Source organism: Engystomops pustulosus, chromosome 3 (assembly GCF_040894005.1).
Source record: "Engystomops pustulosus chromosome 3, aEngPut4.maternal, whole genome shotgun sequence".
In the NCBI taxonomy this organism is placed as follows: Eukaryota; Metazoa; Chordata; class Amphibia; order Anura; family Leptodactylidae; genus Engystomops; species Engystomops pustulosus.
Window position 1 is genome coordinate 96,701,253 of NC_092413.1, and position 12,170 is coordinate 96,713,422.

Sequence of the window (12,170 nt, forward strand, 5' to 3'; positions counted from 1 at the left end):
GGCCACTTTATTAGGTACACCTGTCCAACTGCTTGTTAACACTTAATTTTTAATCAGCCAATCACATGGCGGCATGCATTTAGGCATGTAGACATGGTCAAGACAATCTCCTGCAGTCCAAACCGAGCATCAGTATGGGGAAGAAAGGTGATTTGTGGCCTTTGAACGTGGCATGGTTGTTGGTGCCAGAAGGGCTGGTCTGAGTATTTCAGAAACTGCTGATCTACTGGGATTTTCACACACAACCATCTCTAGGGTTTACAGAGAATGGTCCGAAAAAGAAAAAACATCCAGTGAGCGGCAGTTCTGTGGGCGGAAATGCCTTGTTGATGCCAGAGGTCAGAGGAGAATGGGCAAACTGGTTCGAGCTGATAGAAAGGCAACAGTGACTCAAATCGCCACCCGTAACAACCAAGGTAGGCAGAAGAGCATCTCTGAACGCACAGTACATCCAACTTTGAGGCAGATGGGCTACAGCAGCAGAAGACCACACCGGTGCCACTCCTTTCAGCTAAGAACAGGAAACTGAGGCTACAATTTGCACAAGCTCATCGAAATTGGACAGTAGAAGATTGGAAAAACGCTTATGAGTCTGGATTTCTGCTGCGACATTCGGATGGTAGGGTCAGAATTTGGCGTCAACAACATGAAAGCATGGATCCATCCTGCCTTATATCATCGGTTCAGGCTGGTGGTGGTGGTGTCACGGTGTGGGGAATATTTCCTTGGCACTCTTTGGGCCCCTTGGTACCAATTGAGCATCGTTGCAACGCCACAGCCTACCTGAGTATTGTTGCTGACCATGTCCATCCCTTTATGAGCACAATGTACCCTGTAACATCTGATGGCTACTTTCAGCAGGATAATGCGCCATGTCATAAAGCTGGAATCATCTCAGACTGGTTTCTTGAACATGACAATGAGGTCACTGTACTCAAATGGCCTCCACAGTCACCAGATCTCAATCCAATAGAGCATCTTTGGGATGTGGTGGAACGGGAGATTCGCATCATGGATGTGCAGCTGACTAATCTGCGGCAACTGTGTGATGCCATCATGTCAATATGGACCAAAATCTCTGAGGAATGCTTCCAGCACCTTGTTGAATCTATGCCACGAAGAATTGAGGCAGTTCTGAAGGCAAAAGGGGGTCCAACCCGTTACTAGCATGGTGTACCTAATAAAGTGGCCGGTGAGTGTATATGATAGTCGGAGACAGGGACAGTCAGAGACATACTCTATGCGAGTATACATGGCAAGATAGATTGCCCTGAGTTAGACACTATACCAAATGAGCACTGTATATATATTCTTGCGAGAGGACAATCAGCTCATTTACATGAAGTAATTTCTAAAGTTCATGCCCTTTGGATGACGTTTGTCCAGCAGCATGATGATTGGTACGATCACCAGGTTTATTGGTGAAGACTTGTTCTAAAGCAGTGACTGTCATGTAGTATGTGGAAACCCCATGAAAATCACAAAAGATTATGTAAGCCCCTGATAAGTTGAGTGTGCTAATAATGTAATTAGGATTAGCTCGGCTATACAAGTCTTTAATTTCTGAACAATTCAGCCTATGTACTGGAGTTTACATTGTGTACACATCACCAATTAAAACCATGTAGGTGGACTCACAATTGAGATATATTTTCTTATGGGGGATGACATTTTAGTAACTCAAGATTCAAAAGAGCACGTTTTATGCATGTAATGGCAAATCTTGAATCTGTTGCCCCCACAGCCCATGCTCCCCTTAAAGCCTCAACATATATAATTGATGTTATTTCTTGCAAAAACGTTTGGATACAATATATTTCCCAGAGTAGGTGCCAGACAGACAGAGATTGTCAGAGACATATAGAGAGACAGAAAGACAGAGACACTGAGAGACAGAAATGGTCAGATACAGAGACAGTCAGAGGAAGAAAGAGTTAGTCAGAGATAGAAATGGGCACAGAGACAGTCAGAGGGAGGGACATCCGGAGAGCGAGATAGATACATATAAAATATTTTTTGTTAACCCATTCTATTTTGTTATAGCTAAGAGCAGTTATTTACTATCCCGGGCAACGCCGGGTGCTACAGCTAATATATATCTTGGTATCTACTACTGTCCACTATACTATATATATATATATATATATATATATATATATATATATATATATATATATATATCTGTGGAAGATTCGGTCATTATTTGCCAGCATGCTTTATTTTATACGGATACATTTCAGGGACGGTGACGTACGTGCACAGGCTATGAGTGGACATATATGTAACGTATACCACAAGTTTGCACCAAAACACCTCCATAGACTCCTATAGTGACTTGGTGGCAGTACTGTGCCATACATGGCCCAAGTCTGGATTTCCACTGATGTATGCTCACCCAGTCGTAGCCGGGCTGTATGCTGAAAAGGAGTAGGGATGAACATTGCTCATCCCTCTGCTCTCCATAGAATATAGTTCGATCACGCTCTATCTTTTTTACAGGTATGGCACAGAATGGTGAGCAAGTGTTGTACTCACCGTACCAAACCCGGGCACCATAGCCATCTATGAGGACACTCCAGCCATGGGGGCTCTACGAGACCTTGAGCTTTGCCCCCTTTCTCCAGTGAGTTCCCCAGCCTCTCTTCCTTCCTTCATTGATTTTATTGATTGCTCTTTGAGTCATGTCTTACATTTAACGCACTAGCGTCACAGCACACTAGTGTTTTTAATCATTAATGTTACTTTTTTTTTGATAATTTATTGTTTTAGATATATTCCATCAGTCCCAAGCTAGGTGATGATATCTGTGGCAATATATTTTTTAACTTTCGGATTTCTATATATAGTAACGCGTGAAGTAAGGATTGGATCGACAGACTACATAGTCTCTCTTGACATACATGTATCCATACTGTATTGGCAGGAGACACATTTGTACGCTACCCAGCATGCAATATTATACTCTGTGCTTCAATATATCGATGAACAAGTATGTAGGTGGACCTAACTTCCAGAATGATATATTATATATGGCTTCTGCATTGAGCTGATACAACATGATATGAATAGAAATTTATCAACAATGAATTAACGTTAACCCCTATAATTAGAGATGAGCGAGCACTAAAATGCTCGGGTACTCGTTATTCGAGACGAACTTTTCCCGATGCTCGAGTGCTCGTCTCGAATAACGAGCCCCATTGAAGTCAATGGGAGACTCGAGCATTTTTCAAGGGGACCAAGGCTCTGCACAGGGAAGCTTGGCCAAACACCTGGAAACCTCAGAAAAGGATGGAAACACCACGGAAATGGACAGGAAACAGCAGGGGCAGCATGCATGGTTGCCTCTGAGGCTGCTTAAACGCACCATTATGCCAAAATTATGGGCAACAGCATGGCCATGACAGAGTGACAGAATGAAGCTAGATAGCATCTAAAACATCCAATAATTGACCCTGACACTATAGGGGACGTTATGCAGAGGCAGCGGCAGCAGCGGCAGGCTAGAGAGTGTCTTGGCAACATACTCCAAATGGACTCAGGCTTAAAACCAATGGGTGGCAGAGAGGAACCAAAGGAGGTGAGCAAGAAGCGCTCAAATAATATCAGTAAATGATAAAAGTTTGCCAGTATATTTTGTGGATTACACAGCAGGGTGGCGACAAAGTTAACAAGTTTGATGTGGAAGCCATGAAAACAACCCAAAATTCTGCCTGACACAGCTCGTTTGATAAGGGGACCATGTATGGAGGCAGTGAACTAGTAGTAGATTAAAGGTGCTGCAGTTAAAACTATGTTAGTTGGATCTTGGGATGGAGCTGGCGCTCCGCTGCCAGGCGAGCTTTCGCCAATCCAAGCCCCTGTCTCTAGGCTACTCCCCAAACAGCACTTCTAAGAACCTTTTGTATAAGATCAAGTGTAGTAGCGTTCTTATAAGTTTAGGATATGGCGGGTGAGGGGAATGTAAACAGATGCGCAAGAAGCGCTGAAATAATATTGGTAAATGATAAAAGTTTGCCAGTATATTTTGTGGATTACACAGCAGGGTGGCGACAAAGTTAACAAGTTTGTTGTGGAAGCCATGAAAACAACCCAAAATTCTGCCTGACACAGCTCGTTTGATAAGAGGACCATGTATGCCTACAGTTCATGCCAGTCGCTGCACTAGCTGCCAGTCTCCTTTCGAATACAGTTTAAAATAATAACCCTCATCCATAAAGCTCTGTATAATGCTGCACCCCCCTACCTCTCCTCTCTTATCTCAGTCTATCGCCCAACCCGTGCTCTTAGATCCGCCAGTGATCTTAGATTAACCTCTACCCTAGTGCGGACCTCCCACTCGCGTCTCCAAGACTTCTCTAGAGCTGCACCAATTCTATGGAATGCTCTGCCCCGGACTATCAGACTAATACCTAACCTCCAAAGTTTCAAACGTGCTCTTAAAACCCATTTCTTTAGGCAAGCCTATAACACTCATTAACTGCATGAAGTTTTAACTCTTCTACTAACCCGTCCTGTGTCGTCCTCCCATCTGTTATCCAGCAAACAACAGGCACCAGACTTCTCTGCAGTCCCATTCACCCTGGACCTGGTATATAAGATGACGGCTGAGTGGTTCAAGCGACAGCAATTCCATTTATTATATTTTGTTCTATTCCCTAAGAAGAATGGCTTGACCATTAAATATTCTTTTACCTCGTGTTACCCCATCATCTTCATAAACCGTAAGCTCTGGCGAGCAGGGACCTCACTCCTGTTGTTCCATACAAATGTTGTGCTCTGTTACATTACATTTGTATTTGTTTCCTATGATTTGTAAAGTGCTACGGAATATGATGGCGCTATATAAATAAAGATTATTATTATTATTATTATGGAGGCAGTGAACTAGTAGTAGATTAAAGGTGCTGCAGTTAAAACTATGTTAGTTGGATCTTGGGATGCAGCTGGCGCTCCGCTTCCAGGCGAGCTTTCGCCAATCCAAGCCCCTGTCTCTAGGCTACTCCCCAAACAGCACTTCTAAGAACCATTTGTATAAGATCAAGTGTAGTAGTGTTCTTATAAGTTTGGGATATGGCGGGTGAGGGGAATGTAAACAGATGCGCAAGAAGCGCTGAAATAATATTGGTAAATGATAAAAGTTTGCCAGTATATTTTGTGGATTACACAGCAGGGTGGCGACAAAGTTAACAAGTTTGATGTGGAATGCCCTGTAATAGCTCTTGGGCGGTGTGCCTTTTATCGCCTAGGCTCAGCAGTTTGAGCACCGCCTGCTGTCGCTTAGCGACGGCACTGCTGCTGTGCCTAGAGCTACCGACTGATGGCGCCATGCCCACGGATGGTAATTCGGAGGAGGAGGTGGAGGAGGGGTGGGAGGAGGAGGAGGTATAGTAGGCCTTTGAGACCTGGACCGAGGTAGGCCCCGCAATCCTCTGCGTCGGCAGTATATGACCAGCCCCAGGGTCAGACTCGGTCCCAGCCTCCACCAAGTTAAGTGTAGTAGCGTTCTTATAAGTTTGGGATATGGCGGGTGAGGGGAATGTAAACAGATGCGCAAGAAGCGCTGAAATAATATCCGTAAATGGTAAAAGTTTGCCAGTATATTTTGTGGATAACACAGCAGGGTGGCGACAAAGTTAACAACTTTGATGTGGAATCCATGAAAACAACCCAAATTTCTGCCTGACACACCTCGTTTGATAAGGGGACGATGTATGGAGGCAGCTATATGGACGACTTTTGGAGGTAGCAATGGAGACAACGTGTGGAGGCTGCTATGGAGACAATTTAATTTGGATAGTGCCTGTATGTGGCAGTCCAAAAAAGTTTTCAAACCAGAGGAGCAGGTAGGTGGCCCTCCAGAAAAATGAAATAGATTGAGTGCCTGTATGTGGCAGTCCAAAAAAGTTTTCAAACCAGAGGAGCAGGTAGGTGGCCCTCCAGAAAAATTGAATAGATTGAGTGCCTGTATGTGGCACTCCCAAAAATTGTTTAAAACAGAGGACCGGGTAGGTGGCCCTCCAGAAAAATTAAATGCATAAAGTACTATAGCTAGAGCCAGTGGGCCCTGTCAAAAAATAGCCAGTTTCCTCTGCTTTAGTGTACAAAGAGGAGGAGAAGGAGGAAAATGAGGAGGAGGAGTGCATAAATTATTCAGGTTGAGCTTCCTTCACCTGGTGGAGATTGGAAATTATGAGAAATCCAGGCTTTATTCATCTTAATAAGCGTCAGCCTGTCAGTCGACAGGCGTGTACGCTTATCGGTGATGATGCCACCAGCTGCACTGAAAACCCGCTCGGACAACACGCTAGCGGCAGGGCAGGCAAGAACCTCCAAGGCGTACAGCGCCAGTTCGTGCCACATGTCCAGCTTTGAAACCCAGTAGTTGTAGGGAGCTGTGTGATCATTTAGGACGATGGTATGGTCAGCTACGTACTCCCTCACCATCTTTCTGTAAAGATCAGCCCTACTCTGCCGAGACTGGGGACAGGTGACAGTGTCTTGCTGGGGTGACATAAAGCTGGCAAAAGCCTTGTAAAGCGTACCCTTGCCAGTGCTGGACAAGCTGCCGGCTCGCCTACTCTCCCTCGCTACTTGTCCCGCAGAACTACGCACTCTGCCGCTAGCGCTGTCAGAAGGGAAATACTGTTTCAGCTTGTGCACCAGGGCCTGCTGGTATTCATGCATTCTCACACTCCTTTCCTCTCCAGGGATGAGAGTGGAAAGATTTTGCTTGTACCGTGGGTCCAGGAGAGTGAATACCCAGTAATCGGTGCTGGAATAAATTCTTTGAACACGAGGGTCACAGGATAGGCAGCCTAGCATGAAATCTGCCATATGCGCCAGAGTACCAACGCGCATGAATTCACTCCCCTCACTGGCCTGACTGTCCATTTCCTCCTCCTCCAACTCCTCCAACTCCTCTTCTTCTGCCCATACACGCTGAACAGTGAAGGACTGAATAATGGTCCCCTCTTGTGTCTCGCCAACATTCTCCTCCTCTTCCTCCTCATCCTCCTCCACCTCCTCCTCCTCCAATATGCGCTGAGAAACAGACCTAAGGGTGCTTTGGCTATCAACAAGGGAATCTTCTTCCCCCGTCTCTTGTGACGAGCGCAAAGCTTCCGACTTCATGCTGATCAGAGAGTTTTTCAACAGGCCAAGCAGCGGGATGGTGAGGCTGATGATGGCGGCATCGCCACTGACCATCTGTGTTGACTCCTCAAAGTTACTCAGCACCTGACAGATATCAGACATCCTTATTTTTTGAATCTTAAGGGAAGGGGAAAGTGTGGGAAAAGGTGGCAATAATATTTAACTTTTATTAATTATATTTAAAATAGATATTGGTTAAGAACAAATTATAACAGATAGGGAAAGTTGAGGGGATGTTCTCCCCTTCCATGCAGAGACTGACCCCTATGCTTTAGCTTGCATGGATTCCCTTAGTTTGAGGGATTAGTTAGAGGGTATCGTTATTCAACTTAGCACATATTATTTATAGTGTAATGTTCAGTGTTGACTTAATTGACATTTTATTCCTCATCAACAATGTGACAATGTTGCAACTTTCTAGTATTCCAGCCACTTGTTGTGGAAACTATGTCAGCCAAAGTACGAGAGTTCTTTACTCTTTGTAGTGGGCAGAGTATGCACAGATTGGTGTCATATGCACATCGTGTGTGCCGAGTGCAGCGTCCTGTGTTACATTAGTGTGGCATCGATCCTCATCATTTGGGAACGATGTCCACACAAATATTCTAGCTGCTTCGTTGCTCCTACGTTCCTGCAGGCAATCAGTATGGTAAGAGATTGCCGTGCTGGGACTGTATTGAAGCAGCAGCGATGTCTCGCTTCTAGGTGTAAGTGCCGGGTCGCAGTGTGCGATCGCGGCTCGGTTGTCACTCCTCTGCTCCTCTTGTATATTAATCAAACACTGTAAGCTAACACTATCATTCCCTCTTAACGTATTAGAACTTTCCCTAATAATACCCTACGGCCGTTTCGCCGCCATATTGCGGCTTCATCTGGGGGTGTCGGCGCGAAACGGCCGTAGGGTATTATTAGGGAAAGTTCTAATACGTTAAGAGGGAATGATAGTGTTAGCTTACAGTGTTTGATTAATATACAAGAGGAGCAGAGGAGTGACAACCGAGCCGCGATCGCACACTGCGACCCGGCACTTACACCTAGAAGCGAGACATCGCTGCTGCTTCAATACAGTCCCAGCACGGCAATCTCTTACCATACTGATTGCCTGCAGGAACGTAGGAGCAACGAAGCAGCTAGAATATTTGTGTGGACATCGTTCCCAAATGATGAGGATCGATGCCACACTAATGTAACACAGGACGCTGCACTCGGCACACACGATGTGCATATGACACCAATCTGTGCATACTCTGCCCACTACAAAGAGTAAAGAACTCTCGTACTTTGGCTGACATAGTTTCCACAACAAGTGGCTGGAATACTAGAAAGTTGCAACATTGTCACATTGTTGATGAGGAATAAAATGTCAATTAAGTCAACACTGAACATTACACTATAAATAATATGTGCTAAGTTGAATAACGATACCCTCTAACTAATCCCTCAACCTAAGGGAATCCATGCAAGCTAAAGCATAGGGGTCAGTCTCTGCATGGAAGGGGAGAACATCCCCTCAACTTTCCCTATCTGTTATAATTTGTTCTTAACCAATATCTATTTTAAATATAATTAATAAAAGTTAAATATTATTGCCACCTTTTCCCACACTTTCCCCTTCCCTTAAGATTCAAAAATACGTAACTTTGGTGGTGTACACCTGGCAGAAGATATATATTCCAAAAAAGGATAAATATCCATAAATTAATATTCTTCTGACGTATCGGTTTGCTAGATATCAGACATCCACGTCCACTCCTCATTGTAGACTTGAGGAAGCTGACTGACCTGACTACCAGTTCTGGTGGAAGTTGACATCTGGCAGTCTACAATCGCTCGGCGCTGCTGGTAAACTCTGGATAACATGGTTAATGTTGAATTCCACCTCGTGGGCACGTCGCACAACAGTCGGTGAGCGGGCAGTTGGAGGCGGCGCTGCGCTGCCCTGAGAGTGGCAGCATCTGTGCTGGACTTCCTGAAATGCGCACAGATGCGGCGCACCTTCGTGAGCAAATCAGACAGATTGGGGTATGTCTTGAGGAAACGCTGAATTATCAGATTTAACAGATGGGCCAGGCATGGCACATGTGTCAGTCTGCCGAGTTGCAGAGCCGCCACCAGGTTACGGCCGTTGTCACACACAACCATGTCTGGCTTCAGGTTCAGCGGTGCCAGCCAGAGATCAGTCTGCGCCGTGATGCCCTGTAATAGTTCTTGGGCGGTGTGCCTTTTATCACCTAGGCTCAGCAGTTTGAGCACCGCCTGCTGTCGCTTAGCGACGGCACTGCTGCTGTGCCTAGAGCTAGCGACTGATGGCGCCATGCCCACGGATGGTAGTTCGGAGGAGGAGGTGGAGGAGGGGTGGGAGGAGGAGGAGGCATAGTAGGCCTTTGAGACCTGGACCGAGGTAGGCCCCGCAATCCTCGGCGTCGGCAGTATATGACCAGCCGCAGGGTCAGACTCGGTCCCAGCCTCCACCAAGTTAACCCAATGTGCCGTCAGCGATATATAGTGGCCCTGCCCGGCAGCACTCGTCCACGTGTCCGTGGTCAGGTGGACCTTGTCAGAAACGGCGTTGGTCAGGGCACGGATGATGTTGTCTGACACGTGCTGGTGCAGGGCTGGGACGGCACATCTGGAAAAGTAGTGGCGGCTGGGGACCGAATACCGAGGGGCGGCCATGAGGTTGCGAAAGGCCTCGGTCTCTGCTAGCCTATAGGGCAGCATCTCCAGGCTAAGCAATCTGGAGATGTGGACATTAAGGGCTTGGGCGTGCGGGTGGGTTGCACTATATTTCCGTTTCCGCTCCAGCGTCTGGGGTATGGAGAGCTGAACGCTGGTGGATGCTGTGGAGGATCGTGGAGGCGACGATGGGGTATTTTTGTGCCAGGGTCCTGGGCAGGGGGCTGACTATCAGCTGACACAGGGGAAGGAGCAGTGGTGTGCACGGCCAGAGGTGAACGTGCTTGGTGCCACTGAGTGGGGTGTTTAGCATTCATATGCCTGCTCATACTGGTGGTAGTTAAGCTAGTAGTGGTGGAACCCCTGCTGATCCTGGTTTGGCAAAGGTTGCACACCACAGTCCGTCGGTCATCCGGTGTTTCCTTAAAGAACCTCCAGACTTCTGAAAATCTAGCCCTCGCCACGGGAGCTTCACTACGTGACACATTTGGCGCTGATGCACCTGCTCTGGCCTTGCCTCTCCGTCTGGCCCCACCACTGCCTCTTCCAACCTGTTCTGGTCGAGGACTCTCCTCCGTCTCAGAAGCACTGTGTTCACCCGGCCTATCAACCCAGCTTGGGTCTGTCACCTCATCATCCTCCGATCCCTCAGTCTGCTCCCCCCTCGGACTTCCTGCCCTGACAACAACTTCCCCACTGTCTGACAACCGTGTCTCCTCATCGTCGGACACCTCTTTACACACTTCTTCCACTACGTCAAGAAGGTCATCATCACCCACAGACTGCGACTGGTGGAAAACCTGGGCATCTGAAAATTGCTCAGCAGCAACCGGACAAGTGGTTTGTGACTGTGGGAAGGGTCCAGAAAACAGTTCCTCAGAGTATGTCGGTTCAAATGCCAAATTTTCCTGGGAGGGGGCAGACTGGGGGGGAGGAGGCTGAGGTGCAGGAGCTGGAGGAGTGCCGATTTCGGTGACATGGGTGGACTGCGTGGAAGACTGACTGGTGGACAAATTGCTCGAAGCATTGTCGGCAATCCACGACATCACCTGTTCGCACTGTTCTGGCCTCAACAGTGCTCTACCACGAGTCCCAGTAACTACAGACATGAACCTAGGGAGTGTAGCTCTGCGGCGTTCCCCTGCTCCCTCATCAGCAGGTGGTGTCTCACCCCGCCCAGGACCACGACCTCTGACCCCTGCAGTAGTTGGACGCCCACGTCCCCGCCCTCGTCCTCTACCCCTAGCCCTCGGGTTAAACATTTTGTAAATGAAAGTTAGAACTTTAATTTTTTTTTTACTTTTTTTTGTGTTTTTTTTGTGTTTTTTTTTTTTTTTTTGTGTTTTTTAGTTTTTAAAACCAAACGATGCTATCCTATTGCTATGGCTATTTTCTAGCCAAGTATGAAAGCACACTGCTATGCCAGATGAGATGACGCTGAGATATGAAAAAATAAACGTAAAATAAAAAGTAAATGGCAGACTGTGCCTAATTGAAATCAAACCGCTAATAAATTTTCCCACTTCGGTCTTTGCGATGGATATGTGCGTCACTAAGCGCTAAACACAACGGTCGCAAGTCTCACTACAAATTCCTCACAATATGGTAGTAGATGCACTACAGCAAGGACAGCCACCAGCAGATCAACCAGAAATAAAATATATATAACGCTATTGTAGGCCTAAGTAAGCCGTTTGGATTCTCCTATGGCTATTTTCTAGCCAAGTATGAAAGCACACTGCTATGCCAGATGAGATGACGCTGAGTTATTAAAAAAATAAACGTAAAATAAAAAGAAACTGGCAGACTGTGCCTAATTGAAATCAAACCCCTAATAAATTTTCCCACTTTGGTGTTTGAGGTGGATATGTGTGTCACTAAGAGCTAAACACAACGGTAGCAAGTCCCCCTGCAAATTCCTCACAATATGGTACTAGCTGCAAATAAAAAAAAAAAAGTATAACGTTATTGTAGCCCTAAGAAGGGCTGTTGGGTTCTTGTTGAATCACTCCTGCCTAACACTATTCTAATAGAACAGCCTAACGCTTTCCCTGACCAGCAGCAGCTCTCTCCCTAGCGGCATCCAGACACAGAATGATCCGAGCAGCGCAGGCAGCGGCTAGTCTATTCCAGGGTCACCTGATCTGGCCAGCCAACCACTGCTATCGACGTGTAAGGGTACCACGTCATGCTGGGTGGAGTGCAGAGTCTCCTGGCTTGTGATTGGCTCTGTTTCTGGCCGCCAAAAAGCAAAACGGCGGGAGATGCCATTTTCTCGAGCGGGCGAAGTATTCGTCCGAGCAACAAGCAGTTTCGAGTACGCTAATGCTCGAACGAGC